The sequence below is a fragment of the Trachemys scripta genome, chromosome 7, assembly GCF_013100865.1.
Source record: "Trachemys scripta elegans isolate TJP31775 chromosome 7, CAS_Tse_1.0, whole genome shotgun sequence".
NCBI lineage: Eukaryota > Metazoa > Chordata > Testudines > Emydidae > Trachemys > Trachemys scripta.
The window spans coordinates 92,458,005-92,476,508 of NC_048304.1; the positions used below are offsets into that span (position 1 = coordinate 92,458,005).

The following is an 18,504-nucleotide window of genomic DNA, read 5'->3' on the forward strand; positions in this document are numbered from 1 at the left end:
GCTTGCCTCCCCCGTTGCCGGCTGTGTGATGCGATCCCAGAAAATACAGGACAATTCGCCTATATTTAACAAAAAGTCAGGACACCTGGAAGGCAGCTAAAATACAGGACTGTCCCATTAAAAACGGGATACCTGGTCATCTTGCATTTAGTAGAAGCCTCTATTATGGTGTTTTTAAGTAGTTTCCACACAGGTTGCAGGCATTTCACTCTTGTATCTATTCCTTTTACTTTCCATTGAACTAGCTTCCTCATTTTTGTGTAGTTCTCCCTTTTGGAAGTTAAATGCTACTGTAATTGGTTTCTTTGGTACCCCTGCCGCCCCAGGATGTTAATGTAATTAATTTATGGTCCCCATTACTGATCAGTTCACCTATATTCATCTCATGGATTAGATCCTGTGTTCCCCTTAGGACAAAAATCAATAATTGCCTCTACCTTTGTAGGTTCCAGGACTATCTGCTGCAAGAAGCAGTCTTTAATGGTGTCTAGAAATTTTCTCTGTTTCCTGTCCTGAGGTGACATGTACCTAGTTAATATAGGGATAGTTGAAATCCCTCTTCATCATTGGGTTTGTTTTTGTAGTCTCTCTAATCTCCCTGAGCATTTCACAACCATCACCATCCTGGTCAGGTGGTCAACAGTATATTCCTACTGCTATACTCTTATTAGTCAAGTGTGGAATTTCTATCTATAGAGATTCTATGGTACATTTCACCAGCATCATTACTGAAAATCCTCATGTGACGCTGCAGGCAACTCACAAGCTTTAGGCACAGTCAGTGATATCTGCTCAGGTGAAAGAGGAGATTAAGGACACCAAAGTGCCCACTAGTTCCCCTCTCACACAAACATATCCCAAAAAGTAAGGAGGTGCTCCTGTTCAAAGTCCTGAAGGCACATCTAAGAATAGCAACTGGTGGATTCCAAAGATGATGTTCTCTTTCCCTGTGAAAGCCAGAAGAGGGAGATGCTGGCAGAAAACTCAGTTTGGATGGAAATCATGTGTTATTCAGCAGATTTTACCTTTAACTTTAAAATTCTGTGATTTTTGTAGAGTTCCACTTTGAGGTACAGGTTCAAATGCTCAGAGTGACTACACATGAGCTAACACCAGAAAAATGGGTTACTGAACCTGTGAAAAATTGGAATGGCAGAGTTTTCCCACATTTTCCTCCTTTATCATGATATAGGACCACTCCCTAAGTTTCTTACTCAGGCCTGATTCACCCTTAAAAATTAGATGGACCTAGCTACACTGCACAGGGCTGTGAAAAATAGGTCCTGTGTGGGGCAGTTGGGGCGACCTAACCCCTGGTGTAGCTACCATCAACCTAGCTCTACCCCTTGTAGATGTGGATTAATGAGACAGAAAAACCCCTTCCATCGATGTAGGAAGCATCTACACTATGGTGCTGCAGCACCATTGCTGTACCATAGACATGGCCTCAAACTTCCATTTACTTCATTCACACACGTCTCAACTGCCAAACTCGGCCTTTCCCTCCCCCACCAGCCTCCTCCAAAATCAGGGAACTGTCAGGATTGAACACTTTCACCTGAGCCTGAGAACCAGCCATGTCAGCCTCCAGGATGCTTAATGAGCTCATCTGAGTTGTGGTAGGATTGCATGATTGGCCTGTCTGATCAAGGGAGCTGACAGGCCCATGTGTAAGCTCAGTAGCAGCTAGTCACCAGCTGCTCAATGCTTCTGCACAGAGCTGCAATCACTTTTGCCTCTGCCCTGCTCTGTTCCCGTCCTGTCGTTCTCTGCATTCCCTTCCTGGCTTCAGCTCCAATCTTTGGCTTTGACCCTTGGTCCCCAGTTCTTGTTCATGGGCCCTCCCCCAACCTGGTTCTAACCATTGAGCTGGACTGTCTCAGGTGCTGGCAGTAACTTTTCACCCACCCTCCAGATTGCTTGTTAGGAATGCCTTTTACCCGAGACATTCCATGCCATTGTAACACTGACAGACCCTAGTCATCGGTGGGCGGGATTGAACCTGGGACTTCGGGAGCTAAATGCATGCGCCTCTATTGCGGGAGCTAAAAGCCCTTTTGCTCTTAGCTAAGGCTGTAGACAGAGTCATTAATCTCTAAGTGGTCTTGGTGCCACTAGCTGGGACAGAACACCACACCCAGGAGGTGTGTGAGTTACACCATGTCTTTGTGCAGGTTCAGGTTCATGTAGGGAGGCAGAGGATCCTGAATAGAGCCAGTGGGATATGAATAGAAGAATCTCCACTCAAACCTGTTCCGGTCTCCCATTCAATTACCCCTTAGTTCCAGAATGTTCAAAAAAATTCAGGAGTTGTGTAGATTTCTACCAACTTAAGTTAAGCCAACTGCTCTTCCAGAACAGAACAGAACAGGCTCAGAAGATCCTCATTCCTCTGATGTTTTGAGTGACCTATAAAACTTGCTCTCTGAGGCAGCTTAACGGCTCAGGAGGCTGCTGAACATGAAATTGGCATGTTTTACTTAAGCGGGAACAGCTGAGTGTTGTGGTTTATATAAAACTATATACCATGTATGTGTGGCATGTGGCAGTAAATGAAACACTTACTTCAGAACTTACTGAAGTTCTTTCAGCAAAAAAAATTACTGTGAGGTTGGCTTTTATGCACCAAGGCATAAAATAAAGTGGTGATAAATACAAATGAATCGGAGAAAAATGAAAAAGAAAGCAATTAGCAGGAATGAACTGGTGATCCTGACTTATTACAAGAAAATTAAGCAAGCTTTCTGAAAGGGCAAATTTAACACACACCTCCCCCAATGAACTTGAGCAGCAGGGTTTGCTACCACTTCTCCAAACTGTTGCTGTGGTCTGGCCTTTTAGAAGTCTTACTACAGCTCTTTCATCAGCCCCAGAAGTCAAAACTAATAGAATTTAATATATTGAGACTAGGCTCACCTAGCTGTCATGTTTCACAGATCCATGTGGATGTTGGCTGTTTTTAATTAAAAACAATTTTTATCATAATACATTTCAACAGACCAATCGTAGTCAAACACTGCCTTTCCAAATTGTACTTAAAGCTCAGTCTTTTCTGTGTATAAATAATGGTCATTACTGTAATGAATAGATTGCCTGAATATATTAATTCTTGTGATCAAAAACCTCTGAACAAAGGATAATGCTAGTCTCTTACTACCCGACATGCGCACAGTTCCAGCACTGAAATTGTCACTAGGGAGTCAACCTCAACCCATTAAAAAAGACAAAACATTTATTGTACTAGAGTGACAGGATCTCATGGAAATAAGCAGAATGCTTTGTGACACCAACGTGAATTACCTAACAGTCTAGGCAGCTTCCCTCAGAGTTGAGTGGGATTACCCAAGTACACCCAGCTGCACCCGAGGAGGAACTGTGGGACTTACTGTATGTAAGGGATACCGACAGTAGTGGCAAGTGTAATAAATGTAGCCTGAACAATTACTACACTTATAAGATTATATACTGGGGTGCAACATGCACTTTTTACAGAAAACAGATTCTTTTCCTAGGCAGCTACTTCAAGTTAGTTAAGGAGATGGAATCTGGTGAAACACACACAGAAACTTTATTTTATACAGACAACCACAATGGAAATCATAGGAAATCAATATATATAGCACTTAGAATAAAATAGGTACAGTAAAGTGGTTTCCTGCATTGTTCATACTTACAATCTAGTTTTGGGCATACTCACAACCCTGTGGAGACCACTGGTAACAAGAAAGGAAAAGTGAGTGGAATCCATCAGAATGAAGATACCGATTCAGTTTACAGTGTCTCAGGGTGAACCTAAAGAAAAAGGAACTGGGTGTGGTATTTTACACCACTCTTTATGGTAATAGGACAGATACATATTATATTTGATCCTTTACCCTGATTATAATAAAGTCAATAGCGACCCCTATTCATATGTAGCTTTTGGGCTGCCCATAATAAGTATCACATATTAATATTCATGCTTTACATTACTTATTTTTTAATAATTCCTATACATAAATGCAATCTAAGTGCTTAAATACTACATAGCAGCCTAATTGCCAAAGTCCCCTGTCAAGGCTGATTTCCCACTCTGGCACTTCGAGTGCAGAAGGTGGGGACCCACAAGGATTCTAAAAATTAATACTGGCCACTCCACACTGGTATTAAACTCCCAGGCTTACAGCTTCTCTCTGACTTTGGATGCATAGATGCTGCCACCACCCAAGTGCAAAAAAACCCTTTTGACCCAGGAAGGTGCACTTGGGAATTCCTTCCTGTGGGGTACCCTCAAGCCCTTTCACCACCCCCTCCACGGAAGAGTTGTGGAAAAAAAAACAAAGGAAATCAGCTGTTGCCACCAACTAATTAAACAACATATGCACAATCCTCTTAGGACACAAAAAAACCAACCCTGTTCTTAAAAAAGGAAAATTTTATTAGAAACAAAAAGAAAGAAAATACATCTGGAACTTAGGCTATTGCTAGATTTAAAAAGAGCAAATATAATATTTAAGCATCAAGAATGGTTTTCTTGAGGTCCAGCTTAATGGTTATAAGCAAAACAAAAGCATTTGGGGGTTAGCACAAAGGAGTCCACAAGCCTTACAGAAATAAAAAAGATAAACCTAATCGCATCTTCCTAGACATTTCCTGATCTACTTACATATCTGGGGTTGCATATTGAGTAGTTTCTAGGTATAATCTGGTGATTTTCATACCTTTTTACAGCTTAGCTCCAGCCCTGTTTTTGCTCTGCCCCCTCTCTCCGGAGAACAGACAGACAAATGGAAAGTTTTTTCCCAATTTTAAAAAGTTCTAGCCTTCCCATTGGCTCTTTTGGTCAGGTGTCCACTCCATTCCTTTTGCCTATGGGCTTTTTTAACCCTTTGCAGGTAAAACAAGTAGAGAATAGATACTAACAGGGATTTTGTAGCTAACTGGCTGGCTGGGTGTCCATAAATTTAGTGGTGGGGGAGCTCCCTTTTATCACCCCCCACACACAACACTCCCTTCTTGCAGAACTCTGTGTCATTCTGTACCTGATTGTGGTTGCTTGTTTGTCTCCCAGAGTGCAAAATATCACACCTGGGGTTATCTCTTAGCTCTCTCTCTCATTTCAGTTACACTTCAACTTTTAGTATAACTACCCTCACAAACCCTTAGCCTAATAACTATAGCAAGCTTAATAACCCATTTACTTACGTTCGCCTATTCTCCCCCACCCCTATGCATGTTCTAAGCTAATAAGCAATATACACCTTATACTCCTATAAGGTCACTGTACCTCTAGCAAACATAAAATCACTCACAAGACAGGGTTATACATTATTAAATCAGGTCAGGAGTCAATAATTAAATATGGATCTGCCTGGAACCAGTGCACTTAATTTTCTACATGCCAGAGCTTCTGGTACTCCCTTATGAAACAGAAAAGAAAAGAAATGCTTGCAAGAATGTACTTTTTTAAAAATGCTTGGACATGAATTACTAGATTTAACCTAGCAGTCAAGTAAATACATCACTTGTAACACCTGAAACTTATAAGGCTGTAGTAGGTAGAACTATTGCAATAAAGTAACAGAACACCACTAGCCGTCACCTTCAGCCCCCAACTAAAACCCCTCCAGCGCATCATCAAGGATCTACACCCTATCCTGAAAGATCCCTCACTCTCACAGATCTTGGGAAACAGGACTGTCCTTGCTTACAGACGGCCCCCCAACCTGAAGCAAATACTCACCAGCAACCACATACCACACAACAAAAACACTAACCCAGGAACCTATCCTTGCAACAAAGCCTGTTGCCAACTCTGTCCACATATCTATTCAAGTGACACCATCATAGGACCTAATCACATCAGCCACACCATCAGAAGCTCGTTCATCTGCACATCTACCAATGTGATATATGCCATCATGTGCCAGCAATGCCCCTCTGCCATGTACATTGGCCAAACCAGACAGCCTCTAAACAAAAGAATAAATGGACACAAATCAGATGTCAAGAATTATAACATTCAAAAACCAATCGGAGAACACTTCAGCCTCCCTGGTCAATCAATTACAGACCTAAAAGTCGCAATTCTCCAGTAAAAAAACTTCAAAAACAGACTCCAATGAGAAACTGCAGAACTGGAATTAATTTGCAAACTGGACACCATTAAATTAGGCTTGAATAAAGACTGGGAGTGGATGGGTCATTAAACAAAGTAAAAACTATTTCCCCATGCTAATTTTTTCCCTACTGTTACTCACACCTTCTTGTCAACTGTTTGAAATGGGCCATCCTGATTATCACTACAAAAGGTTTTTTTTTGTCCTGCCTATAATATCTCACCTTAATTGATTAGTCTCATTAGAGTTGGTATGACAACACCCATTTTTTCATGTTCTCTGTGTATATATATATCTTCCTACTGTATTTTCACTGCATGCATCCGATGAAGTGGGTTTTAGCCCACTAAAGCTTATGTCCAAATAATTGTGTTAGTCTCTACGGTGCCACAAGTACTCCTCGTTCTTTTTGTCTTCCGACAGTGGCCAATGCCAGATGCTTCAGAGGGAATGAACAGAACAGGGCAATTATTGACTAATCCATCCCGTCATCCAGTCCCAGCCTCTGGCAGTCAGAGGTTTACGGACACACATACCATGGGTTGCAGCCCAGACCATCTTGGCTAATTACCATTGCTAGACCTATCCTCCATTAACTTCTCTAGTTCTCTTTTGAACCCAGTTATATTTTTGGCTTTCACAACATCCCCTGATAACAAACACAATAGGTTGACTGTGAAGTGTGTGAAGAAGTATTTCCTTATGTTTGTGTTAAATCTGTTGCCTATTTATTTCATTGGATGACCCCTGGTTCTTGTGTTATTTAACCCTCCACATAACACTTATTCACTTTCTCCACACCATTTCATAAACCTCTATCATATTTCCCCTTATTTGTCTCTTTTCTAAGCTGAGCAGTCCCAGTCTTTTTTTCAATCTCTCTCCCATACACCGATTCATTTTTGTTGCCCTTCTCTATACCATATCTCTTGACAGGGGGCAACCATACCTTCACACAGAATTCAAGGTGTGGGCATACCACAGATTTATATAGTGGCATTATATTTTCTATCTTATCTATTTCTCTCTTCATAGTTCCTAACAGTTAGTTTCTTTGAGTACCACTGAACACTGAGCAGATGTTTTCAGAGAACTAGTTAAAAGACTAGCTCCCATTAAAGCCATATGACTTCAACTGGAACGGAACATGACTCAAAGTGAGCTGATTATAAGTAATCTTTCTCTGATTTCTTTTGGGGCTATAGTGTGTAGCCTAGAGGCATCATATGAAGAAACTAGGATGGCCCCAGTACAGCCAAGACAGGCCATTTTTAATTATTGGCTGTGTTCTCTTCTTGAGTCAACGTCTTTTGATAGTAGCAGGATGTGACAGTCTGTCCCTTATGTTCACCCTTTTTACAAGACTATGCTAAATTTTATACAAAGTATGCTTTTGAGGTATCATTTGAAAACTCATAATTTGTTGATCATTATTGTCCTGGTAAAATGTGTGGCAAGATTGTATGTAAAGTTATAAAATTCTACTATGACATTGTTGAGACATGCTCCAAGTTTAGAAAAGCAGCACAAACCAGTTCCTCCGAGACAAAAGGCAAACTGACATCTCAGCCAGGGGTCAACAAAATGAAATAGACCATCACCTGGTTAGCCCACCTTCCTTAGTCTGGTGCTTGATTTCATGAAGGTAGCAGGTTCACTCCTCCTCAGTCCATTTAGGTAGTAACTTCTGGTAATAAATGGGTATCCCCTCTCTACCACCCCTAATGTTCTTGAGTACTGTACTTTTGGAGCCCAGTCCCTCCTGCAGAAGGTGCTCTGCTTGAACTACATACTCGAGCAGCTACTCCATGCCGGCATGGACACACTACTAGCCACTAGCTTGAGGAGACCTAGCACAGATACATCTACATAAGCTGGGAATCACACCTCCCACTTCAACTGCAGACATTCTCAGAGAGTAATCCCGTGGCAGATCAAACTTGTGTGTATTTTACAGAGTCATAGATCCTTTTCTGAATGGTTTGTTGCAAGTCTAATTTGTGACTACCTCTGACAAACTGAGTTGTCAGTCCCACAAGGGCTTCTCCCCTTAGACTGAGGTTCACAAACATATCATTGGCTCCTGCTGATCCACCTTTATAAAAGGATCTCTAGAGTTTTGTCATGCTGCAGTGCACTCTGATGAATAAATTCTAGGGGTCCATTCTTCCCTTTGTTTCAATGAGCCAGAAGCCCTCTAAGGGCTGGAGGCAGGCCTCTTAACTGAATTGCCGAAGTCTCGGGAAATGGTTGGTTCACAAACTAGGAACAGATTTAGGGGGAGAGAGATGTGTGAGCTTACCTGCGATTATAATAAAAGGTTAAGAGAATCCATTTGCTACATGTGCCAAGAGAGCCAATCTGACTTCCAAACCATGCCCTTGGAATTACTCTTTGCAGGTGATCTAAAGTTTCTAAACCTACAGACCTGCAACTCTCTGCATTCTCCTAATTACAGTGAGCAATGTAGAACCAGATCTCTCACAGAAAAATCAATCTCCCAAGGACATGTTTGATCCTATTTTGGGGAGGTGGTAATATTCAGCCCACTACTACTGACGCAGTTTTTGTGATAGTGAATGAACTAGCAATATTAATCCTGTATTTCACTGAGTACTTTTGTGCTTGCTCTGGTTCCTTCAGCGGGATAGGGACATGTGACTCAATCACTCTACATTGGATACAGCCACTTGCCTAATCAGACATAATACACAAGTAAAGAGGATTGTTCTGGGTTTTTCCATCCACACAAATGGGATTTCTCTATGTCATCCATCATCTTTAAGGAAACAGGTTTCAATGAGTACATAAAATCAAAATGATGCATTCTATCTGAAACACAACAGAAGGCTGGATCCCATGTGGATCTGACATCTGAATCAAAACATACAGTGTAGTTATAGACATGTTGGTCCCAGGATATGAGAGAGAAAAGGTGGGTGAGGTAATATCTTTTATTGAATCAACTTCTGTGGCTGAGACAAGCTTTCAAGCCAAACTGTGCTCTTTTTCAGGGTTGGGAAAGCAGCGTCATAGCAAAATGCAACGTGGAACAGATTGTTTAGCATAAGTAATTAGTACATATTGTAAGGGACCAGTCAAGGTAGAGTAACCTATTAACATCTGTGCAGCCATAGGACAAAAAGAGGGGGTTAGTGGATTACAGATTGTTGTAATAAGCCATAAATCCTGCATCTCTGATCAGTTCATGATTTTTAGCATCTAGGAGAGTAATGAATTGAGCCTCAAAGGCTCATCTTTTGAAAGTGGTGGGTAGGTTTCCTTTGAGGATGAGGACTGATCGAGTGCTTGCTTTGTGAAAAGTGTTCACCCACACTTGACAGGGTATTTCTGAATGTCTGTGCACTTAATGCATTATTTACCTTACAAAACTTTTGCAGACATTCTTAGCACATACATTTAAATGACATACTGTGACATTTCACAACATATAGGAAGTTGTCCCATGCGCTGATATAATTTCACGGAACTGAAACTAACAAAGGAAATGGGGGGAGATCTGTGGAATCCTCCACCATAATCATATCATTTTTTCCAGTGGCCCTCACTTGAGAATTGCCTTCTAAGGTCAAATGGATCATTGCTCAGTCAAAAACAGATGGAAACTGAATATGACCCTGCGTTACCTGCACCTTAAGATTTATTAACTCTATGGGCATGGCTACACTTGCAGATGTAGAGTCCTGTGAGTTAAACCCATATTTGGAGAGCGCAGTAGGGAAAGCGCTGCAGTCTGTCCACACTGACAGCTGCTTGCTCACTGGCATGGCCACATTTGCGGCACTTGCAGCAGCATTGGGAGCAGTGCATTATGGATAGCTATCCCAGCATGCAAGTGACTGCAACGTGCTTTTCAAATGGGGGGTGGGGTAGAGTGTGACAGGAAGTGTGGTATGTGTATGTGGGAGGAGAGAGAGTGGGTTTTGGGGGGGCTGGGAGCATGTCAGCATGCTATCTTGTAAGTTCAGATAGCAGCAGACACCCCCTCTCTCTCACACAGCTTTCCACACTAATCTGTCTCGGAGCACGCTTATCTGTCTCGGAGCAGATAAACAGCCAGCTGTCAGAAACGGAGCTTTCAAATGGCATATCCGCATTCCTACAGTGAGTTCAAAACAATGGCAAGAGTGGCCACTTGACTTCAGGGGATTATGGGACGTTTCTGGAGGCTGATCAGAGCACAGTAATCCAACACCTTGTCCACACTGGAGCCGCAGCGCTCCAGCAGGGGGCACAGCAAACGTTATTTCTCTTGCCGAGGTGGAATATCAGCAACGCTGTAGCTATGGAGTCAGAGCACTCTACGTGCCTTGCCAGTGTGAACAGGTAATGAGCTAGGGCACCCGGGGCTCCTCTATGGTGCTGTAACTCACAAGGGTAGCCAAGCCCTCTGGTTATATAAACTAAATTGGAAAGACTAATGGTACAAGCATCAGCCAAGAACCATCAATAGGTGAAGGTCTAATTAGCACAATATTTTACTTTTTGAAAGCCAAGCGTTGTCTATGGCTACTTTTTCCACAAGAAGGCTAAAATATTATCAGGAATTGTGCTTATGTTTTTTCAGCAGATATGTTCCCTAATTATATATAGCATTATGCAAATAAGAATTATAGCAGTAACAGTCAGTTGAAATGCCAGCATGGTTGGACAAATATTTTAGTTTTAAGCAGGGCTCTGCTGTTTTATGAGTTACACATTTATATTGGCAGAGGCTTGACATGACTCACAAAAGATGTACATGTAAGAGATGCACTGACATCAGTTCAGTTTTCTGTTGGATCTTAGCTTAGCATTGGAATGCTGAAATCATGTTAAATTAGGATCCAACCCAACTCCTGCTAAAGTCAATGGAAAGACTCTATAATTGGGCATGCCTGTTCTGTAGCACCTCCTTCTAAGTGTCCCTGCTGAAGCCTGTCTCAGTTTCATCTTCAATGAGGTAAGGAGTTCACTCTAACAGCCTGCAAATAGAAGCCAAACGCTCTCTAATTAACAGCAACATGAGCAGGGCTGGCTCTAGGATTTTTGCCGCCCTAAGCAAAAAAATTTTGGCTGCCCCCCCATCCCAGCCCTGGGCTCCTCGCCGCACCCCCCTGCTGCCCCAACCCTGGGCTCTCCCCCACCACCCGCACCCTCTGCCCTGGACTCTCCCCCCTCAACCCACACCTCCTGCCACCCCAGCCCTGGGCTCTCCCCCCCAGCCCTGCACCCTCCTTCCGCCACAACCCTGGGTCACTGATAACTCGCTCCCAGGGCGGGTCATTCAGCAGGAATTTTGGGTGTGCACAGAACACAGACAGGATTGGTTCCCATATGGTTACAGAACTGCAGTAAAGTGGAACAATTTTCAGCTTGTGTGATTAGAGGATATCTGGATGCATATTATAAGACTATCCTACATAAATGAGGAAAAGTTGAGGTGCCTTTATTATTCTTTTGTTCCACTCTTTCTTTCTATGGGGAATTTGTCAATGCAATATCACCGTCTTCCTTTTAAACAAACAAACAAAAGGCAATGGCTGGTGAAAATAACAATTCCAGTCCTAATAACCACTGGGAAGCATTTCTTGCTCAATTTTCCCCTACTTTTTCTACAGCAAGTTACAGTGGATTTGATTTGGGAGAAATGAAGTAACAGCTGCCCAAACTGAGCTTGAGCACTCCTGAATTTTGAGGTGTTCAAATCTGAAAGGCAGGTGCTGGGGGGGGGGGGACTGTGGCTCCGCAGGGGAGCACGGCAGCATGTATACAGCAGCGTGTCTGGCGCTGCGCGAAGCCAGACACGCTGGTCTGAGTGGCACGGTTAGGGGGTTGGAGAAGGGGAAGGGAGTTCCAGGGGGCAGTCAAGGGTCAGGGAGAAGGGGGGGCTTAGATGGGTCAGGGGGGCAGTCAGGGGACAGGCAGCAGTTGGATAGGCATGGGAGTCCCAGGGGTTTGTCAGGGGACAGGTAGGGGGTGGGGTCCTAGGGGGGAAGTTGGGGGGGGTCTCAGGAGGGGGCAGTTGGGGACAAGGAGAAGGGAGGCTTAAATAGGGGGTGGGGTCCCAGGAGGGGACAATCAAGGGACAAGGACCAGTGGGGCTTAGATAGGGGGTGGGGTCCTGGGGGGCAGTTGGGGCAGGGGTCCCAGGAGGGGGTGATCAGAGGACTGGGGGGTTGGGGTTTCTGTGGGGGGCAGTCAGAGGGAGTGGATGGGGCAGGGTGGGGCTACCCTCCCTCCCCATTGAGTGTCCTATTTTTTGAGTGTTAAAACATGGAATCCCCACTCACAGTGCAGCTCTCCATTCAAAGCAGGCTGCAGCATGAGGTCTCAGCTTCCTCACTCCCTCCCCCTCTTTCCTGTTGGTAGTGGCCAAGGGAATGCTGGGAAATGTAGTTCTTTCCCTGTTCCAGGGCTGGCTCTATAGGCAGGGAGCTAACCAAGGAACTATAGCTCCCAGGGCCCCCTGTTGGTTCTCAGCTCCCATGCTGGATCCCTGCCACCCCTGCAAATGGCTGCCCCAAGCATGTGCTTGCTTTGCTGGTGCCTAGAGCCGCCCCTGAGCATGAGTCTCTTTAATAAAAGGAGCTAGTTTGAAGTAATAATTTGAAGGCTTTTACCTCAGAGCCCAAGTTAGGACCACCCAGAATTTCAAAGTCCCAAAACAAAAGTCTCTAGGCCTGGTGAAGCCAGTCTTCAGGGAGCTAAAACAGGATCAGTCTCCCTTGCCAACTATGCAGCCTCTCTAAATTTTCAGCAACTTCTTTCCAGTCTACCCTGGCTGTCTTGTTAGCTCAGCTTCCTCTAGCAACCCCTGCATCTGCTGTAAGGACCCAGGCTTCTCCACTGCCTGCAGAGCTCTGCAGTTTCTCCCCCTGCTTGCTTAAGATCTCTCCCAGAACTCCCTGTCTCCCATGCAGCCCTTACTCAGCCAGATAATATGTCCTACCCCTCCCAGGTGTGTCAGGCAGGGCTAATTGGACAGGCTGGCCATCTCTAGGCCTCTGACCCTTAAGGGTGCAGATCACTGCTTTACCGATTCCCACTGACTGTTTTAGGAGTTGGATCAAACTCTCCCTTAGAAATAAGTGTATTGACTGAAGTAGGCTGTTCTCTCCTTGGTGCAGAAAGTAAATACATCTTTTGAATTTGCAGGTTACATTTTTTATAGTAATTCTATCCATCTTTACATAATGACTTTTTTTTATTTAATTACAAGAATAAACAAAGGAATTACATATAGACTGAATGAATCTGGAAAAAAAGATTCTATGCCATGCAACATCTAGTCAAACTGGTTTTCAGTGTTGTTTTGAATTATTCCTGAAAGGCCCACAACTGAATGCAACTTCTTGGCAAAGACATTGCAGTGTCAAAATGCTCTTTGATTAGAGCTGAAAAAAGTTTCCTTTCCTAGCATGCTCTTCCCCTGGAGTAATTGCTACTGGGTAGAGGTCACAATAATGTGGCTCGATTAAAATGGTGGTTTGGACAAATAAGGTTTGTGGACACCCACCACCCCCAATGACTTAATCTGCTACACCCACGGACTCCAACACCAGTTATGCCCCACAAACACCGCTTCAGATTCTGCTGCTCCTCTCAGTGATAAGCTTGGCTTCTGCTCCTTCTACAGCCGCTTTGCTCCTCACTACCCTTCTGGTGCTGCAGGAGGTTGGGTGGAGTGTGGGAGCCAGGAGTCTCTAATTGCCCCCCTCCCAAGGCCTGGGGGGGCAAGAGGGAGTTCCTTTGGCCCCTCCCCCACTCTGCCCTGGGAGGAGGCAGTGCAGGGAACTGGAAAGGAGGAACCACCTCCTGTAGCCCCATAGGAGGATCTGAAAACCTGCTATTAGAAAAATCCATCATGTTGGCCACCTTGTGGAAGGAATGTTAGGCTGATCACTAGCAAGGCAGGACAGATATAGTTGTGACAACTGTCAGGGATGGCCTAGGTATACTTAATCTTGAGCTTTTTGGAGGAGGGGAGGGGAGGGGAGTTTGTGTTGCCTTTCATTCCCTCGCTTCCAACAGGTGAGGCAACAAAAGGGATTTCTCAGATCATTCCAAAGACTTTGGTGTTTCCCTACCCTTATGGGATTAACTGGCAAGCGCAGTCAGTCAGGCAAGCTATGAGATCCTTCCTGTGCCCCATCTAGAAATGTCCCTATGCTTTCAATTCTGAAAACCACACTTAGGTTTAATTCCACTCTAACCCATGATGTTCAGGATTAGTTCAGCTGGTTCTAACCCACTCTGTTCAGAATGGCTGAGCAATTATTTTTGGCAACTAGAAATTTCAACCAAATATGCACTGTTGGGGGGCTCCAAAACTATTTGTGAATTCGGTGTGAATTCGACAAATGGTTCAGGTAAACAAAAAAATTTTTTCATGTAATTTTTTTTTCAAAAAAGTCAAAACATTCGCAATTTCAACCATTTCATTTCAAAACATTTTGCTCAGACTTTTTCATTTCAAAACATTGTAATTCAAAACGGTATTTCATCTTCAAATTTGGCCAATTAAAAAGGAAAAACACAACAAGGTGAAAAATACCCCAAAACTGTCACATTGAAATGAAAAACTTAAAAAAAGTTGTTGTTTTGTGTTGTGCTTTGGTTAATTTAAAAAAAAAATCTAATTTTTTGATTAGACAAAAAAGGTCTGATCCTGCAGGCAAAATTCCTTTGATTTCATGTATGAGAATTGCAACATTAAGCAAGTTATTTGGTTGTGCATGTGCAGGCAAACGGTCAGAAGTAAGGCCCTGCAGCTGGCCTAAAGAGTGGGGTAGGCTGCCTGATGGATTGCCCTGCCTGATTGGCTGAGGAAATTAGCAGGCTGGTTCTTAACCTCAGCAACAGCAGTAGCTTGCTAACTGTTCAATGCACATGTCCATGAACTCTCTGCCTCCTTGTGTTCATCTCGTGCCAAGCCCTGCTCCCCCACAGCACCAGCCCATATCCTACACTGCTTCTGCCTTCCCTGATTCCTGGTAATCTGGCTCCGACCCTTGGCTCCGACTCTGTCTCGACCCCTGTCTCTGGCATTTGGACTCTGACTCCAGTTCTGACCTGCGGCCCTGATTCTGGCCCTGTCTTGACCTTTGACTCTGGCATTTGGATGCCGACCACTAGATATGACTACCTAGGTCCCAGTCTCCTAACACAAACATGCAGTGTGGTTAAAGAGGTTTCTATATACATTAAACACTTATGTAAAAAATCTTTGAACACTGCTGCATACAAATAAATATACACTCACAAATCTTATTTACATTCAATTTACAATTTACATACAAAAAGTGGAAAGCTTAATGAATGCTGTTTTATGTACATAAATCCTACTATGTGCATGCACAAGTGCTAGGGCTCCAAAGTTGCATGTGCAAATGGAGGCACATTTTGAAAGTTTGGTCTGTAATGGTTAAAATGATTTACCAGAATACTAACTAGGACAGTTAGCTAAATGGCTTTTCTACAGAATCGTTCCTCTAGTTTTATGTACATTAATAATTAAATGTTTATAAGAGCTCAAATTAAGTTTACTCAATGCACAAGACTAGTGGTTAAGGGTAAACACTGGAATAACGTGGCATGGTTTCAATGCTTAAAAGGGATTTGCATCACTTAAAATTCATGTTCATGACATAGAAATGGATGAAAATAGCCAAAATATTCATTAATATTCTTGAGAAGTGGTGCTGTAATTTCCTAGCCTTTTTTTAAATGCATGAAAATGAAAGTAAGGCCTTGTCTACACCAAAATTTAGTTCACAGCAAGCTGCACTAACAGTTCCCTAGAGCAGCGGTTCTCAAACTTCAGCAACCCGAGGACCCCCATTTTGATTTAAAAATTTTCAGGGCTCCCCAAGCCCTCCCCAGGCAGTCCCAGGCCCTGCCCCAACTCCACCCTTTCCCTCAAGACTCCATCCCAGCCCCACCTCTTCCCATCCGCCTCTCACTCCATGTCTCCTCCCTCTCTCAGTCTCCCCCACCCTCACTCACTTTCATCAGACTGGGAAAGAGGGTTGGGGTGTAGGAGGGGGTGCAGGCTCTGGGAGGGAGTTTGGGTGCAGGAGGGGGTGTGAGGTGCGTGTTCTGAGAGGGAGTTTCGGTGTGGGCTCTGGGGATTGGGGTGCAGGAGGGGGTGAGGGGTGCGGCACTTACCTCGGGCAGCTCCGAAAGTGATTGAAACATCTCTCTGGCAGTGGCTCCTAGGTTTCTCAAGCAAATAATTCTCAACAGTAAAAATGAGGTGACACCAGATTTGTATGGAACATGAGTAACTTTTCGATTAAAATGAGTGATATCCTCTGAAGGTTACTTTTCAGTTATTGAATATGACCAACTATTTTCATTCAGATGAGATTTATAAATTGAGGGGTGTGGGAGGAGAGCTACATTTTAAATCAGAATAGCACTAGGGGAGAAGGGGTTGTTTGGTTTGTTTTTTAATTGTGACCTTACCAAATGAGGCAGCTTTGGTTTCAGCTATTACATCTTGATTATTATAGGTACTCTATTTTGAGAAATTAAAACCTGTGCAGCCGGAAAAGTGTTATTTCTGTACTAACTTGCAAACTGCCTTTAATAGTTTTCCCTTACCCCAGAGATACTGAAGACATCTGTGGTTTATAAATTGAGGGGAAATCTCTAGAGCAGAGAATTTGGAGTTGTTGAAAGGAAGAAACTGTATTTGTCAGACCTATTAAAATAATTGTAGTGTTAAGATGATACTGGTATATTTATAAATTATAACTAGGCTTGGGAGGATTCAATTTGTATTGGTAAATGTACGTAAACATTGATTTCCCCATATACACACAAAGTGACAAAAATATTCTCATTGATAATTTAAATTCACAGATGAGAAAAGTAAGAAAAATGCTGCTTGAGATCTTATTAGAGTCTGCTTTAAGGATATTTATATATTTTGACATGATGTGGACAATTTTTGTTGTAATGGTTATAAACTTTTTGAATCTCAACATCTATTGTCATTACATAATTATTGTCTGACTGCCCTCATAATTTCCCAAAATGTGAACATTTAAATAGACAAAAAATAAAAATAAGATGCTTAAAACCCACAATCTTGCACAACTGTGAAAATGTAATTATATAAAAATTAAAAATGCTTACAAATAAATACTGATATAAACATCCACAAAATAATATTAAAAAAACTGAATTCTGCCAAGCATGATTATATCACCGATATGTAAGAGGAAGACAAAAGTACAATAAGACAAATTAAAAAAGAAAAGTAATTGTGTTATACCAAGAAAACAAAAACCAGCAGGATCTTATTAAAGGGGATAAAGCAATATGCTGCATTTATTGTGAATACAGAAAGAATCATAGTAAGCAGTCAGTTATAGCTATAACATTCCATTTCACTCACACATTCTTTCACACACACACAAGTTCTGCAAAGTTGTTGTTATAGTTACCAGCCTTAGAGTTGCTTGTGCCAAGTCACTGGCCAGGTGGCCTGGACCCGAGGAGGGAGCGGGGCCTTGTCCGATGTGCATCTGATGCTCCTGGAAGTTGGTTGCAGAACCAGACCCAAAGTTCTCAGTCTTCAGGGCCTGTTTTTATAAGGATTTATCCTCATTCAAGTCTATAGGGTTTGCTTCATCATGCTGTTCTCATCTTTGAAGTGATAATCAATCATGCAGATGGCACAGCAATGACGGCTTGTTATTATCTTGTTCTTCGATTCTTTGGCCGCCTCCCCTGTCCTTGGGGTGGTGCAGTTGTGGGTGGATTCCGGTGTGCCCTCAGGGTTATCATCGGGCTACCTGACCCAGCACATTCTTTGGCCTGTTGGCTCTTCCTCTAGATGTGGTGTCATTTATTAGGCTGGCACTTCAACCCTTTTATTACTCATCCAAATACACAACCACAATCACACTCTATTTTACTTAACATACTTCCTATTACATCTGCATTTTATTACCTATACATTCTTTAACATAACCATTCTCAAATCATTGGGGCATGACAGACTCTAATGAATCTATTCATGTCACTTGTTACACATGAAAAGAAAACAAGCAAGATAGGAATGCAAAAGGATTAAGAAATCTTGTTCCTGAACTCAGGAAGACTGCTGTTATCTTATCATTTTTAGAACAGACACTTTGTCTCTGGATTTTCTTCCTGCAGTTAACACAGAGACCTTGCAAACTAACAGGCCTGCTTCAATTAGCACAAACTGAGCAGGCTGAGAGAGCAGGCTGAGAGACATATTTCTTTCCAATAATACAAGCCAAACCCGGGGTCTGGACTGGGCCATACTTTCCTATAGCATCAATGTATTAACTACTATTTTAATCCAACAATTGAATCAGTGTTCTGTGCCAAGGATTAACATTTATTAATAGATTAACCAGCAGCA

The 18,504-nt window shown here is 42.8% G+C and overlaps 1 long non-coding RNA gene across 2 annotated transcripts in view; it reads right to left on the bottom strand.

The window, feature by feature from the left end:
• LOC117881096 overlaps positions 1 to 18,003 on the bottom strand; it is a 57,534-nt gene extending 39,531 nt beyond the window's left edge. For both annotated transcript variants that reach the window (XR_004646686.1, XR_004646685.1), the window contains exon 1: positions 17,555 to 18,003. This is a non-coding gene — a long non-coding RNA (uncharacterized LOC117881096). The remainder of the gene's footprint in view (positions 1 to 17,554) is intronic.
• Positions 18,004 to 18,504: the final 501 nt, after the last annotated feature.